The sequence below is a fragment of the Leguminivora glycinivorella genome, chromosome 25 (genome assembly GCF_023078275.1).
Source record: "Leguminivora glycinivorella isolate SPB_JAAS2020 chromosome 25, LegGlyc_1.1, whole genome shotgun sequence".
Lineage (NCBI taxonomy): Eukaryota > Metazoa > Arthropoda > Insecta > Lepidoptera > Tortricidae > Leguminivora > Leguminivora glycinivorella.
The window spans coordinates 4075273-4088747 of NC_062995.1; the positions used below are offsets into that span (position 1 = coordinate 4075273).

A 13475-nucleotide genomic window follows, 5' to 3' on the forward strand; every position below is an offset into this window, starting at 1 on the left:
ACGACGTCATATAACGTCAAAGCATTGAGACTGAGTATTTCTTTTGAAATGATGTCTCAACCAGTATACTAAAGGCCAAGAACATAATATACATACATACAATCACGCCTGTTTGACAAAGGGGTAGGCAGAGATCACGGATTTCCATTTACTACGATCCTGACAACCCACTTTCGCTTTAATATATCAGATCCTGTCTTGGGTGTTTCCTATGTATTATACAAGGTGGAAAAATCGAATGCCACATGGATGGCAACTACCTTAAATATTGAAAATAGCACATTTTGTGTAAGGGAAACTTTCCTTTGTTTTTAAAAACAATAAATTCTGCATTTAAGGATTTATGAAAAATCGCTTGCCTCAGTCGGGACTCGAACCGGTCAAATGTGACAAAAAATAACGTGCCGTATTTTATGATGCAGATTGAAAGGGTTATTGGTAAGGTTCATTTTTCTCTAAATAACAAATACAATGAGAATAACGGAAGGCCATGAAAACTAACAATTACCTTTTTGATGTCACCCTTCACGTGAAATGCACCGCAATTAAGAAGAAATTTTCATGGCCTTCCGTTATTCTGATTGTATTTTATTTGTTATTTAGAGAAAAATTAAGCTTACCAGTAACCCTTTCAATCTGCATCATAAAATACGGCACGTTATTTTTTGTCACATTTGACCGGTTCGAGTCCCGACTGAGGCAAGCCATTTTTCATAAATCATTAAATTCAGAATTTATTGTTTTTAAAAACAAAGGAAAGTCTCCCTTACACAAAATGTGCTATTTACAATATTTAAGGTAGTTGCCATCCATGTGGCATTCGATTTTTCCACCCTGTATATGTATTCGTATATTATGTATATCGTTGTCTGAGTACCCACAACACAAGCCTTCGTGTGCTTACCGTGGGGCTCTGTCAATCTGTTTAAAAAATGTGAATGTAAATGTGTGTTTAAATATTTATTTATTTATAATCCTACGTCTAAAACACCTAGTATATATTTTTGTAAGTACCTATTGCAAAGATATGTCCAATAAAAAAATTAATATCTACTAAAACTGACCAACCTTTGTTCAGCTACATTTATGAATCATAAAGATTTTTAGTGTCTCGTATTTCAAATAAATAAAATATTCAATGTGCTGTCAGCAATGAAATGTGGGTTTGTCACGCTTTTAACATAAACATAAGAACATTCGCAACACATTGTGTTAAATAATAAAATTTTAAAGAATACTAAAAATCGAAACAAGTTATTTGTAAAAGTAGCTGAAAAAATGTAGGTATTTTGCATAAAAAAAAATTCTTTCTCGATTCGCAGCCACTGAAAATTTCATACTTCCCATAGGTATAGTTAAACATTTATAGTAGTCCAAAACACAATGTTAAGGCCATTACTAAAATGTATGAAACGGTCAAAAGCGGCGGTTTCGGGGTTAGTACTATATTACAATGAGTATGACTTATCTATGGAGTGTCTAAGGTATTCAGTGTCTCTATAGAATTATGCTTATCAAGTTATTTATCAAATATTAACATTGATATTATTACCACAGAACATTATAATAGTACAAGTACAGGAGGCTCACTCCTTTGATGTTCATAAAATGCCAAATTCTTATCTACATTAACAATCAGACCGCACACGAGCAGCCGACATTGAATTTTATTGCGCCGCGCGAAGGCGAACTCGCGGCCGCCGGCATGTACTTGTAGCGTGGCGTGTACTAATCGCGGAGTGGAGCCGGCCCTGTTATTACCAACATTGACAAAAATAAATATATTGTCATTTTCTAGAGAACTACGGTCAAATATGGTTAAGAATCGAATATAACTATTATTCCGTATTCCGTTTTTGTTATGTTTTTAAATGGTGTGACGTGATATGACGTCCGTTGGCGTTGAAACAGTTGTCCAGTGTTGCCAAGCCAAATTCTTCCAATTATGAGTTCTTGGAGTATTTTTGTCGGTTCGTTGCCGAGTATTACTGGGTCATACGTATTTTTTAAGATTGTCTCTTCTCTGGACACTAAAGCATACATGATATTAGAGAATTAATACTAAAATTCGCTTAAAACTATGCTTTGAACAACTATCCCTTGTCAAAATGCATTAAGGTCGATATTGGACTGTAGTCGCGCGTCTTTTGACGTCCTAAGCGTTCTTAGGGTTAACTATGGGTATGTCCACAGGAGAGACGTGAATAGAACTGTATGATCTTATTCCTTTCTAGTGTAGATATTTTTGAATAAGGTTTGTTATCGTAAATGTTGCTAGAGTGAAGTTTGTAAATGAATAAATAAGATTTTATCGAAAAAGTTTATTTTTTTATTCAACAATGATGGAACCTCATGTATTTATACTGTAGTTCTCTCTATATAGTATGAAATCGTTAAAGCATCACGACATAATTATAAAACAAAGTCGCTTTCCGCTGCCTGTGCCTTTGCCTGACCTATAACTTAAGCCTCCGCCACACATAAAGCGTTTTGATAGCGTAGCGGAATGCGTGCATTCCACTCGCAATCTGCGCTCGTTAGTTACCGCCAGCGTTCGTTCGGCGCACCGGTAACGCTCCGCCTACGCTCTCAAAACGCGCATGTGTGGCCGAGCTTTTATATCTTTAAAATACGCAACGGATTTTGATGCGTTTTTAGTGATTCAAAGATGAATATATTATATGCAAAGCCGGGCGGGTCGTTAGTATTAGATTATATTACTTATTTTTTACCCAACTACGGCTTTGCAAAAGGATGGTTATTAATAATTAAAAATCGTGCGGTATGTTACGATTTCTTATTTAACATTAAGCATGAAAAAGTGCGTAACTAAACATTAATATAATACTTAAAAACAATTTCTTAATGAAGTATAATGATAAATAGAAATGCCGAGTGAAGTAGAAAACCACAAACTGATTTTTGACATGAAATGTTAGGCCTAGTCGAAATGACAATTGTTGGCGTTAGACGCCGATTGAAACGCTGCCGCTCCAATAGGGAAGAGCGATAGAGATAGCTAGCTACGATAACTATAACATCGTAAACGTTTGTGCTTTAGCAGTGCACTTGGTCTTGTGAGGTCAGGCGCAACCCGACATTCAAGCCTTACCACAGAATATTCAAAATAGTGGAAGTAGTTCAGAAGGCTTCCTCAAGAATCATTCTAGCAGAGGTGAAAACTGCATGAAAATCTGTTCAGTAGTTTTTGAGTTGCGAAGGTGGCGACTTTGGTTTATAAGGTGTGATAATTTTATACATTATGTTAAAAAGTATCTTTACATACATACAACATACATACAATCACGCCTGTATCCCGTAAAGGGGTAGGCAGAGCACATGAAACTACTAAAGCTTCAGTGCCACTCTTGGCAAAATAAGGGGTTGAAAGAAAACGAAACTGTGGCATTGCAGTGACAGGTTGCCAGCCTCTCGCCTACGCCACAATTTAACCTAAATCCCATAATCGCCTTCTACGACACCCACGGGAAGAAAGGGGGTGGTGAAATTCTTAACCCGTCACCACACAGGCACCGTCACCACACAGGCAAGTATCTTTATTTACATATAATTATATAAGAAACTAAGACTAAAGTTAAAAGCTAGCTAATAGCCGCCTTTACACAGTCGCTCTATCGCGCGTTCCCAGAACGTACAAGATAGCGCGCGGTTAAGCCTGTGCGCGCAATCGCGCGCGATTGCGTGTTGAAGAAGAGCGTGCGTGTAAAGGCTAATCGTGCGCGATAGACCGCGTTATTATTGTTTATTGTTATTAATAGTATCGATTTGTAAAGAGCAAGTAATTCAAACACTAATTCTTTAGTCCACGAGCGTATGTCCGCCATCTTGCGCGCGCGAATGAACGTACGTGTAAAGACAACCTCAACCACGCGATTGCGCGCGCGCTTTCCCTTCCCGTCGGCTTTACACGCGCATTCTTTCACACGCGATTGCTGTATCACGCGCGATAGAGCGCCTGTGTAAAGGCGGCTATTGTCTAAAATAGGCCCTTGAGGCATTGTACCAAGGATACATGGCGACATTTCCTCGCTGTATCGCAATGCTGATACGTTGTGCGAGGAAGTCGCCAGCTCTTCTTCATTATGTTCAAAAATCCGAAAAATGTGGAAAACTCCGTTCTCGGTAAAAAAGAACGACAAGACTAATACAAACATTTCAAAACACGTACCTTGGCCTTAACATTTCCAGCATATTACCCTTAACAAACATGTCAATGTATGAAAAGAATACTTACAAATATCTAAACATATTTCTATATGTTTTTCACTGTAGCTTACTTTGATTAACCCATTTCGTCCCGCGTGCCGACGTATCAGCAGTTATTTACCGATCCCATAAATATATGTCGATTGTTTCGCCACGTTACAGAAACATAAATGCTTGATTAAATATGACTAAGTAGGTTTACAATGTATTGTAGGGTTTCTGTCTGTTTGTAAAAAGATATAGAATACTTTTATTTGGTTTGGTTTGGTTGTGGTATTTTAACTTGGTTAACGATGGTCCAAAAAGACCTGAAACAACAACGTATAAACCCAGATATCGCCCAAAACCGCCCGGAATGGAGAAAACGGACAAGGAGAGCCGACCCCAGATGATGGGAAATGGCGCAGGCAGATAGATAGATAGATAGAATACTTTTATTTATTATTTTTGGGACCCTGTGACTCCCTTTTTCCAATCTTCCCGATCTTGGCTACTTAGTTTCGGTCCTTAAGTATTAAGGAAGCAATCCAAGTCGTCCCGCCTTCGCCGGCGGGGTCTGCCAGATCCTCGCGTTAGGCCGGGTTGCCACTCTGTGGCAATCATAGCCCATAGCTCACCAACCCCCCCCCCCCCCCTCCTTATAAATGTATACACAGCTTATATTGGACGTGCAGCGGGGCAGGGCCTGAGGAGTGCATGTCAAACAATTGAAACTCGTACAAAAGTGTCCTGAGACTCCTGAGTCGACGCTTCATAGGATCATATCTTAGGATGGACGCACGCTCAACAAAGCCGCTATCAACATTCAGTTTTGTAGAAAGTGCTATATTAAAGCATGCATCAAAAAAGGACAAGCAAGCAAGCAAGGATATTTCTTTTTTCGTATAATATGTAATGGCTTTCTGCTACCAGGGCACTTTGCCAATGTCAAGTAAATTACAGAGATATATAAAACAGTATAAGTAGTTTTTTTGCGAACGAGGCCTTCGCGATGCAATGGAGGATAGCTGGAGCAGCAGTACAAAGCATGATGGCGGCCGGGACCGTAGAATTGGATATTCGCATCTCCAAACGAATTCTTCATCAACTGCACCATTTGCCTAGGCTATTTACTGCATAATATCCTATCAAACTTATACATTAAACAACACAATGCAAAAATAAAAAATACATATTTGGAGAACGATCCGCCATGTTCCACGGATCAATCGAAAGTCCAAGCAAGGATAGGTTGAGTCTTCCGCGACCACGGCCATTGCAACCTGGCCGAAACGTTGGAAAAAAAAGGCAAAATAATGTCAAATTAATCGCGTTCGGCCTGTGTGTGACTTTAAATATGAGGACAAGCAAAGCCGCGTGCTATAAATGTATAGTGATTTATTGTTTAAAGAGGTTTATAAAGCGCGGTACGCTATTAAATGAAGTAATAAATAAAAACTCCTGCGAAATGAAAGTACGAGCTGTGCTTCGTGAGTATTTATTATATTTTTATATTCTAAAAGTAAATACCTATTGAATAACAGTTTTGAATGATTCGCGGTTATGGGCATTTTCAAAAATTGGGTCCCAAAATTAGTGACAGTTGTTAACAAAAAGTTAACTCCCTGTCAGTTTTGTGGCGACAATTAAGCATAAAATCTGCCTAAAAATCAACTTTTTTCACGTTCTACATGTAGATTATCGCTTATAGTTCATGCAATTAACACTAAACAACAATATTTTTATTGAGATTTCAAGCTTAATTGTGTTCACAAAACTGACAGCGAGTTAAACTAATTTTGGGTGCCAGTTTCTGAGCTCGACGGAAAGGGAATCTCGGTACCTATATGTCCCCGTCAATACCTCAGCAGTTCTCGAAAAGTTTGTACAAAAATTAAGGAAAAAGTTAAATTTGTTTTTATTATTTCTATTTTGTTACCAAGATTTTTTTGATGAATTAAAGATTTTAGTAAGTTTTCGTTTCGTCATTAAGGTTCTCTAGTATCTTTATTTTCTTAATTACAACAATTATCCTGTACTTATATATCTTACGAAAGTCGACTTACATTACTAAATGTTGGTAACAAAATAGGATCAATTAAAATTTGCTGACGTGGCTGAGGTACAAAGTTGTCGGGAACTGCTCACCTATATTATTAAATTAAAACGGGACTTAATCGCGTAACAGTTACTTTCATATTTTCCGACGTTTCGGACGTGTCTTTACGCCTGTGGTTTCCCCTCCAGGGTTCAGAGGTGCGTGGTCCAGGGTTCACCCTATAAGTATGTTCCCGTGTGGTGATGGGTTAAGAACCACCTCCCGTGGGTGTAGTAGAAGTCGACTGTGGGTAGCGATGTGTGCTTTATCACATTTTCGTTTTCTTTCAACCCTTTAATTGCTAAGAGTGGCAGTTGGTTTACTAACGATTGGTTTAACAGGAGGTATTTGAGATTTGTAGCGTTCTGAAGCAAAAGGTATTTACCACATTGTCGCTTGCTAATTCATTTAAGTATTTGAAGAATGAAGTGAAGAGTACTCTGACTGTTTTTAAATAGTATTTTTTTAAATAACGTAGGGACGTAGCTTTCGTATGGGTCGTCAAAAAAATAACAATATTATTTTGCTTCTTTGTTGTCTGTCCCTATCTCTAGCAAGGATTGTTTGTACAGATCGCTGTATGGCTTAGTTAAGTTTATAAATACAAACGGGGTGAATTGAGACAATATAAGACTATCACTACATACAAACGGGGTGAGTTGAGATAATATAGGACTATCACTACTAGGGCTGCCATCCGTCCGGGTTTTCCCGGATTTGTCCTAGTTTGGAGGCCGTCCGGGGGCCGTCCGGGCGGGGTGTCAAAAAGTGTCCGGGGAAAACCCTTATTATTAGGTATGATTATGTCATTTGTTCTTATAAAAAATAAATACACGCAAAAATATTTGAGGAAAAAATTATTTTTGCCACTTCCAGGCTGCGACACAGCGCCATCTAGTTTTATCCCTAAAAGGCCCATAGGTACATTTCAGGGGTACACTCAGGGCTAGAGGATGGCAATGAGCTCCTCCTTACAGCCCATGGGCAACTTTGTCGCCGTATGGGCTAGTATGAAAGTGCGCCCACGTAGCGATAGGTACCACTTTTCATAGAAACACGTGTCTAAATAGGTCCTTCATCAACCAATCACATTAATGAGTGATTTCAACGCTAACTTATTTGCCCAAAAATCTAACCTATCAGGAATCCATCGAAATATTCTAACGACATATTTGGACATCAAAAAATACTTATACATTTTACGACAACAAGTCATTACCCAATTTGCGGGGGTAATAGTGACATCTAGCAAACAACTTGCACTACGGCATATAATTGTTTTTCACGCCCTCTATGGTTAAGTTTCCTAAACATATCCTAAGTACATCGGATTTACTATTTCCTTTGACTGAAAACACCGCGTCTACACTTAGGTATAGTCTGGCGAATTTTAAGATTACATATTAACAAAACCATACTTACTTCCAGTGGTGGTTCTCCTCGCCGTGTGGGCGACATTCTCGGCGGCGCAGGTGTTCTCCTCCCGGCGCTCCATGACATGCGTCAACAACAAGTGTCAGTGCGTCGGTGACGGCTGCTGACCGCCATCTTGTGGCGGGCGGCCATCTTGTGGCGACCACACCAAATGGCGGACGTGCTTAATTTAATCTCTTAATGTATTGGAATACGATTTGTTTTTATATTGTTGGTTTTATTTTAACCCTTTTATATGTAAGTGTGATTGTTCACTTGTTTCTTGCATTTAATTTTATTTGATATTTTATAGTATCCCTCTGAAATAATATGCTAGTGATTTTTAGCCAGATCTATTAATAGAAAGCCTGAAGGCCTAGGTACCACAAAGAAATAAATTCGCTAATGAAAGAGAACTTCCTCTTTTAATCAAATGACAACACAAATAATTTGAATGATACTTGCACTACCAAAAACGGAGGGTTAACCCACCATTTTATATGGAATTTGACAGTTGACAGCCCACTAACCTTGAGTTAAGCAGATGGTGCAAGTGGCCCTAAGTATCAAACCATCGACATCTCCTAAAGAATCAAGGTATATTTAGTAAGCCGCTACCTGCTTAGTTTACAAGCGAATTTAATTTTTAATTTTTTTGGGTTGCTTTTTTATTTACTAGATTATTAAAATTTTTGGTCAGAGAAGCGCTGGTGGCCTGCCGGCAAGAGCGTGTGACTTTCAATCCGGACGTCGCGGGTTCGAACCCCGGCTCGTGCCAAATGTCATTTAATATTTGCCTGTCACTTTTCGGTGAAGGAAAACATCGTGAGGAAACCGGACTAATTCCCATTAAGGCCTAGTTACCCTTTGGGTTGAAAGGTCAGATGGCAGACGCTTTTGTAAAACTAGTGCCTACGCCAAATCTTGAGATTATTTGTCAAAGCGGACCCCGGGCTCCCATGAGCCGTGGCAAGTGCCGGGCCGAGATAACGCGAGGAGGATGATTATTAAAATTTTTAGTCAAGGAATCAAAAGGGTGGTGACATTTTGAATTGAACATCAATAAATAAAAATACAAATGTACCTATACCTACATTTATTTCGTTTATCACTTACCATACGTACCACGTACGGTACTTCTTGTTAGAGTTATACGAGTTGATACCAACCTTCCAATACGCATCAAGATGGTGTATCATACTGTCCTCCCACTTAAACCGTTTCGGCAAAAAGTATGGTATTCTATCGCTCCTCCTAAGATGTCTCAATTCTCGTCCCGATCTAAAATCCGGTCTTTGCAATCTAGTACCTTGCAAATACATTAATTTATGATCTGGCGATTCTCGTTCTGATTTTTCATTTTCGCTTTCATCGGATTTTTCTGAGAGTCCAGCTTCTCCGGCAGCATCTGAGTCTTCATTAAATTTTTCATCAGATCGATCTGGTTTTTCATAAGACTCGTTTTTTTTCTCGTCTGATTCATTTGACTTTTCTTCAGAATCATTTTGTTTGTCATCATAATCTGTAGATTCTTCAGATTCTGAACTTACTTTTGCATGCTTTTGATGCTTTTTACGTTTATTATTGACGACCTTGAAGCGAGACTTGTTAATCGGTCTCTGGTGTTCGCTTGAACTTGATGATGACGAAGATTTATATTTTGCTCTTTCGACGACCATGTGTTGCGCAAAGTTTACTTCGTTGTCTTTTTTTTTATCGTGAGATTTCTTAGCTTTATGTGTTTCATGTCGCCGGAACTTATGTCTTTTGCATTTAGCAGGGTTCCCGAACCCAAAACGGCAACTATCACGTTTCTCGTAATTGTAGTTATGCTTATTTCGGTTAATGAAATGATTGAGTTTATGCATAAAGTCTTGGAATTCTACACCAATGCGCAAGTTGCGTTTCGAGGATCGTTTTTTATTAATTTTGTCATTCTTTGCTAGTTTTGATATTAATGCCTTTATGGCATTTGGTTTTGATACGCGTTTCAGTTTTCCTTCAGCGAGAAGGTTTTTCAACCAAGTTGCGAGAGTTGAATGCGACTTATGCGGTTTTTTGAGAATATCAGGACTATAGGAGTCTTTTGTGACAGTATGCCGGCATTCGACTGTTATAAAGTAGCCTGCAAAACGAAAAACATACATCACTATATAAAATAGTCAAGTTATAGGTATTTGTTTTAATGCCGAAGTCCATTATTTAAGCAAGAGCATTTGTTATAAATATAAATAAAATAAATATAAATAAATATTATTGGACATTCTTACACAGATTGACTGAGGCCCACGGTAAGCTCAAGAAGGCTTGTGTTGTGGGTACTCAGACAACGATATATATAATATATAATATATAAATACTTACATACATAGAAAACATCCATGACTCAGGAACAAATATCTGTGCTCATCACACAAATAAATGCCCTTACCGGGATTCGAACCCGGGACCGCGGCGCAGCAGGCAGGGTCACTACTGACTGCGCCAGACCGGTCGTCGAATCGTTATCGGATTGTTCTTGAAATAACTAAGTACCTAATTATAAAAATGTTGTTGTAGGTAGTTCGTTTTTGTAATTGTTAGGTACTTAATCACCGTAAAATGTTGTTATATTATAGGGTCAAATCTTGGAAGCTAGACTTTATCCACTTCCTGATAGATTTCGAATTCCAAGGCACCAAAAAGTTGTACTTGATTAAGTCTTTTAAGATAATTTTTACGGTTCGTCTCGCACGCGGCCGTCTATCATCTACAGTCCTACATCTTTATAGATCGCGGGTCGCGGGCATCTACAGTCCTACATCTTTATAGATAAAAAATTACCTATTTAAAGTATCAAGTACTTAATAAATAAGGCCTATTAAACGACAAAAGTATCACTTACCAGCGACCACACATATTAAAACAATTTGGGCCCTCAAGCTTGGCATCGTAGTGAAAGAAAAACCTTGTGATTATTTGCCATGGTTGTTAGAATCATTCATTGTTTTCAATTGGCGTGACCAAAATATTAGTAGTATATGTTTGTAAGCATATAAAAATCGGAATTATGATTTTAATGTTTGTTCAATTTAGAATGACTAAGGCTATGAATATTTAATATACATATGTTACAATAATAAAATGTCTTACATGAGTTGCTACATTGTACCGTGAAATGGTTTAGTCACAGTAAATACGTTGTTCTACTTTTGTAACTACAATAATGTAGCAGGTACTTAATTTTACAGGTTAAGTAAAACGTAAAAATCTTGAAAAAGCACACACAATTTTCTTTATGCCAGGGGCCCATTTCTCAAAACTGAAAGTTATAAGTCTCTTTCCAACTTGTCATATTTTTTGTCATAATTTAGTTGTCAAATAAAATACGTTGTTTAGTAAAATATAAACTTTATTTCATAATTATTGTTAGTATGTATACAATTGCGTGTAGGTACATGCTTGTACAGGTGATTAGAGCTGGCATGAATGGAACGAACTAAACTTTCATTGTATGCTCAGAGGAAAAAATTCTATAGAGAGGACAAGCCGCGCGCGGCCTGGTCGCAGATGTAGGCCCATTGGGCCTACACCGCCGCCAGTTCGCCGTCCGCTGTCATCGAGTGTACACGCGCGCTGTTCACCGACGAAAAACGAGTTTTATCCAAAATGCCGAAGTGTGCAATAATAACTTGCAAACATCGCAGTGACCTGAATAATTTCCAAGCCGATAGGATAACATTTCATAGGTAAATACTATTTATTTCCTTTTATTTCACATAAAACACGAATTCAACGTAATACTCCGAGTTGTACCATGTAACCTTACGTTTGCTTGTGCTTTAAAACGTTAATTATACATTGCGGCTACACAAGGAACATATTGTAAACAGTGTAGTGTTTTGCGCCGCAATGAACGGTGTACAAAACGATTCACTCAGTGAGTCATTTTTCTCGGAAACGAGGCGAGGCGTTCCCGCTATTTATCGTTGTGTGCGTGCGCGATCGCGCTCGCTTATCGTTCGCATGTACACAACCATTGAAATGATGCGCGTGTATTGCGCAATAGGAGCGTCCAGCTACAAGTGTGTGTGGATTAGGTGTGTGCGTGCATTATCTTTACAATTACTGGTGCTTTGTGTGGGTTGCGCAGACCTTGCGACAGGCGTATTCTATACAAATCGCCCGGCATGACCTATCTCCCGAAATCTGTGGTATGCTCAGAGGAAAAATCTGTGATTGTATGAGTGACACGTGTATTGGTATACAGTCGTAACTGACAAGAAAGAAAGAAAAAAGAAAGAAAAAGTATTTATTTGGTATAAAAACATATAAAAAGATAGGTACACATAGCTGGGCACCGTTAATCAAATAGTTACCTTCGTTAATCGCTAATCCGTTACTAAAAAAGTTAACTTCGTTAATCGTTAAAGCGATACATTTCTACAAATTTAACGTAAGTTAAAGTTAATCGTTAATCCGTTAACACGTGAAAATAAATGAACTTTTCTTTAAATATTTAGTTGCATCAGTATCCACTATAACGTATTATATTTCTGTAAAAGGCCGAAGTACAGCTAGCCTATTGAACTCTAGGCTGCACGTGGAAGGCAGTGATCGCCTGAGCTACTGCCAAGAGCTGTGTTAGGAGAGATGCTGGCGGTGACGGGACTGTTATGGCACTTTGGGCGGTAGAGGCTAGGGAAGCGAATGTGGTCGTAAATAGGACTCTAATTTGCTGCCCTATCACTACAACAGTCGCCATGGTAAAGCTTAGGATTCACCGAATCAAAGTTAGTAAAAGCAAATCCACGTGAAGAATACTTTTTTAGGTAATATTTCGGACTTTTAGCAATCGACATCGGTAAAACCTAGGATTTACCGGCAAATCATGGGATTTGCCGTACTTCGGGCTTTTATAGTAGCGTTCAGAACGTGTTTTTCGCAGCGCAGATGGCGCCTGTGTCCTACTAGATTAACGATTAACGGACTCGGAGAAATTTAACGGAAGTTAACGAGTCCGTTAACATTTTTTCAAGTTAACTTAAAAGTTAATCCGTTAATCGAAATGTTAACTTCGTTAATTAACGATTAACGGATTAACGAGTTAATGCCCAGCTATGTAGGTACATAGATGCATGTGAATCATTAGCATACATCGGGGTTTTGGGAGCGGGAATGAATTCGTGTATTTGTAACTTTGTTTATAGTAATTTGAATTACTGAAATATATATTTAACTATGTAACTGGCTCCAAATGTACCTAGAAATGTTAAAGTAATGTTTATCTTTTATCGTTTTCACCATTTTTGGGCTAGTGTAAATCATTCCCGCTCCCAAAACCCCGATGTATGATCATTAGGTACTGTGTTATACCAAATAGGATGACGCTCAGCGTAGACCGTATCTAAGAGCTGCTATATTATTGGTTAACCCCTCGTATGCGGCCTGTCAATTTTGATCATTGAAAATACCTTGACATTTAAGACAATATATTGAAGCTAGGAACAAATTATGGAACGCGTCACACGGACGCGGCTGACAACCGCGCCTGATAAAAGTGTTCACAAATGCACAGTCTTAAAACCACCAGCGCGCCAGATGACGTCCGGACGTCCGTGCGAACAAGGCCACGTCCACGTTATCTAGATCGCGGCAGTGGACGCGCGTCCGCGGACGCGTCCCCTAATTTGTTCCTAGGTTAAAATTTCCGCGCACGGATCCGTGTCTTAGGATACGTGGGGTTAATCTGTCACGCACATGCATATTTTCCACAGAT

The 13475-nt window shown here is 38.7% G+C and overlaps 1 protein-coding gene and 1 long non-coding RNA gene across 2 annotated transcripts in view; one reads left to right on the top strand and one right to left on the bottom strand.

Annotated features, from left to right (window-relative positions):
- The first annotated feature begins 5620 nt into the window (after positions 1-5620).
- On the top strand, positions 5621-7944 carry LOC125239428. The gene is made up of 2 exons (XR_007178531.1): positions 5621-5696; positions 7733-7944. It is a non-coding gene; the product is annotated as an uncharacterized LOC125239428 (long non-coding RNA).
- A 1781-nt stretch (positions 7945-9725) lies between these two features.
- The window catches only part of LOC125239381, a 58266-nt gene continuing 54516 nt past the window's right edge, over positions 9726-13475 (bottom strand). Inside the window, exon 19 of the mRNA XM_048146947.1 lies at positions 9726-9842. The gene's annotated coding sequence lies outside the window, so the exon portion shown is untranslated. The remainder of the gene's footprint in view (positions 9843-13475) is intronic.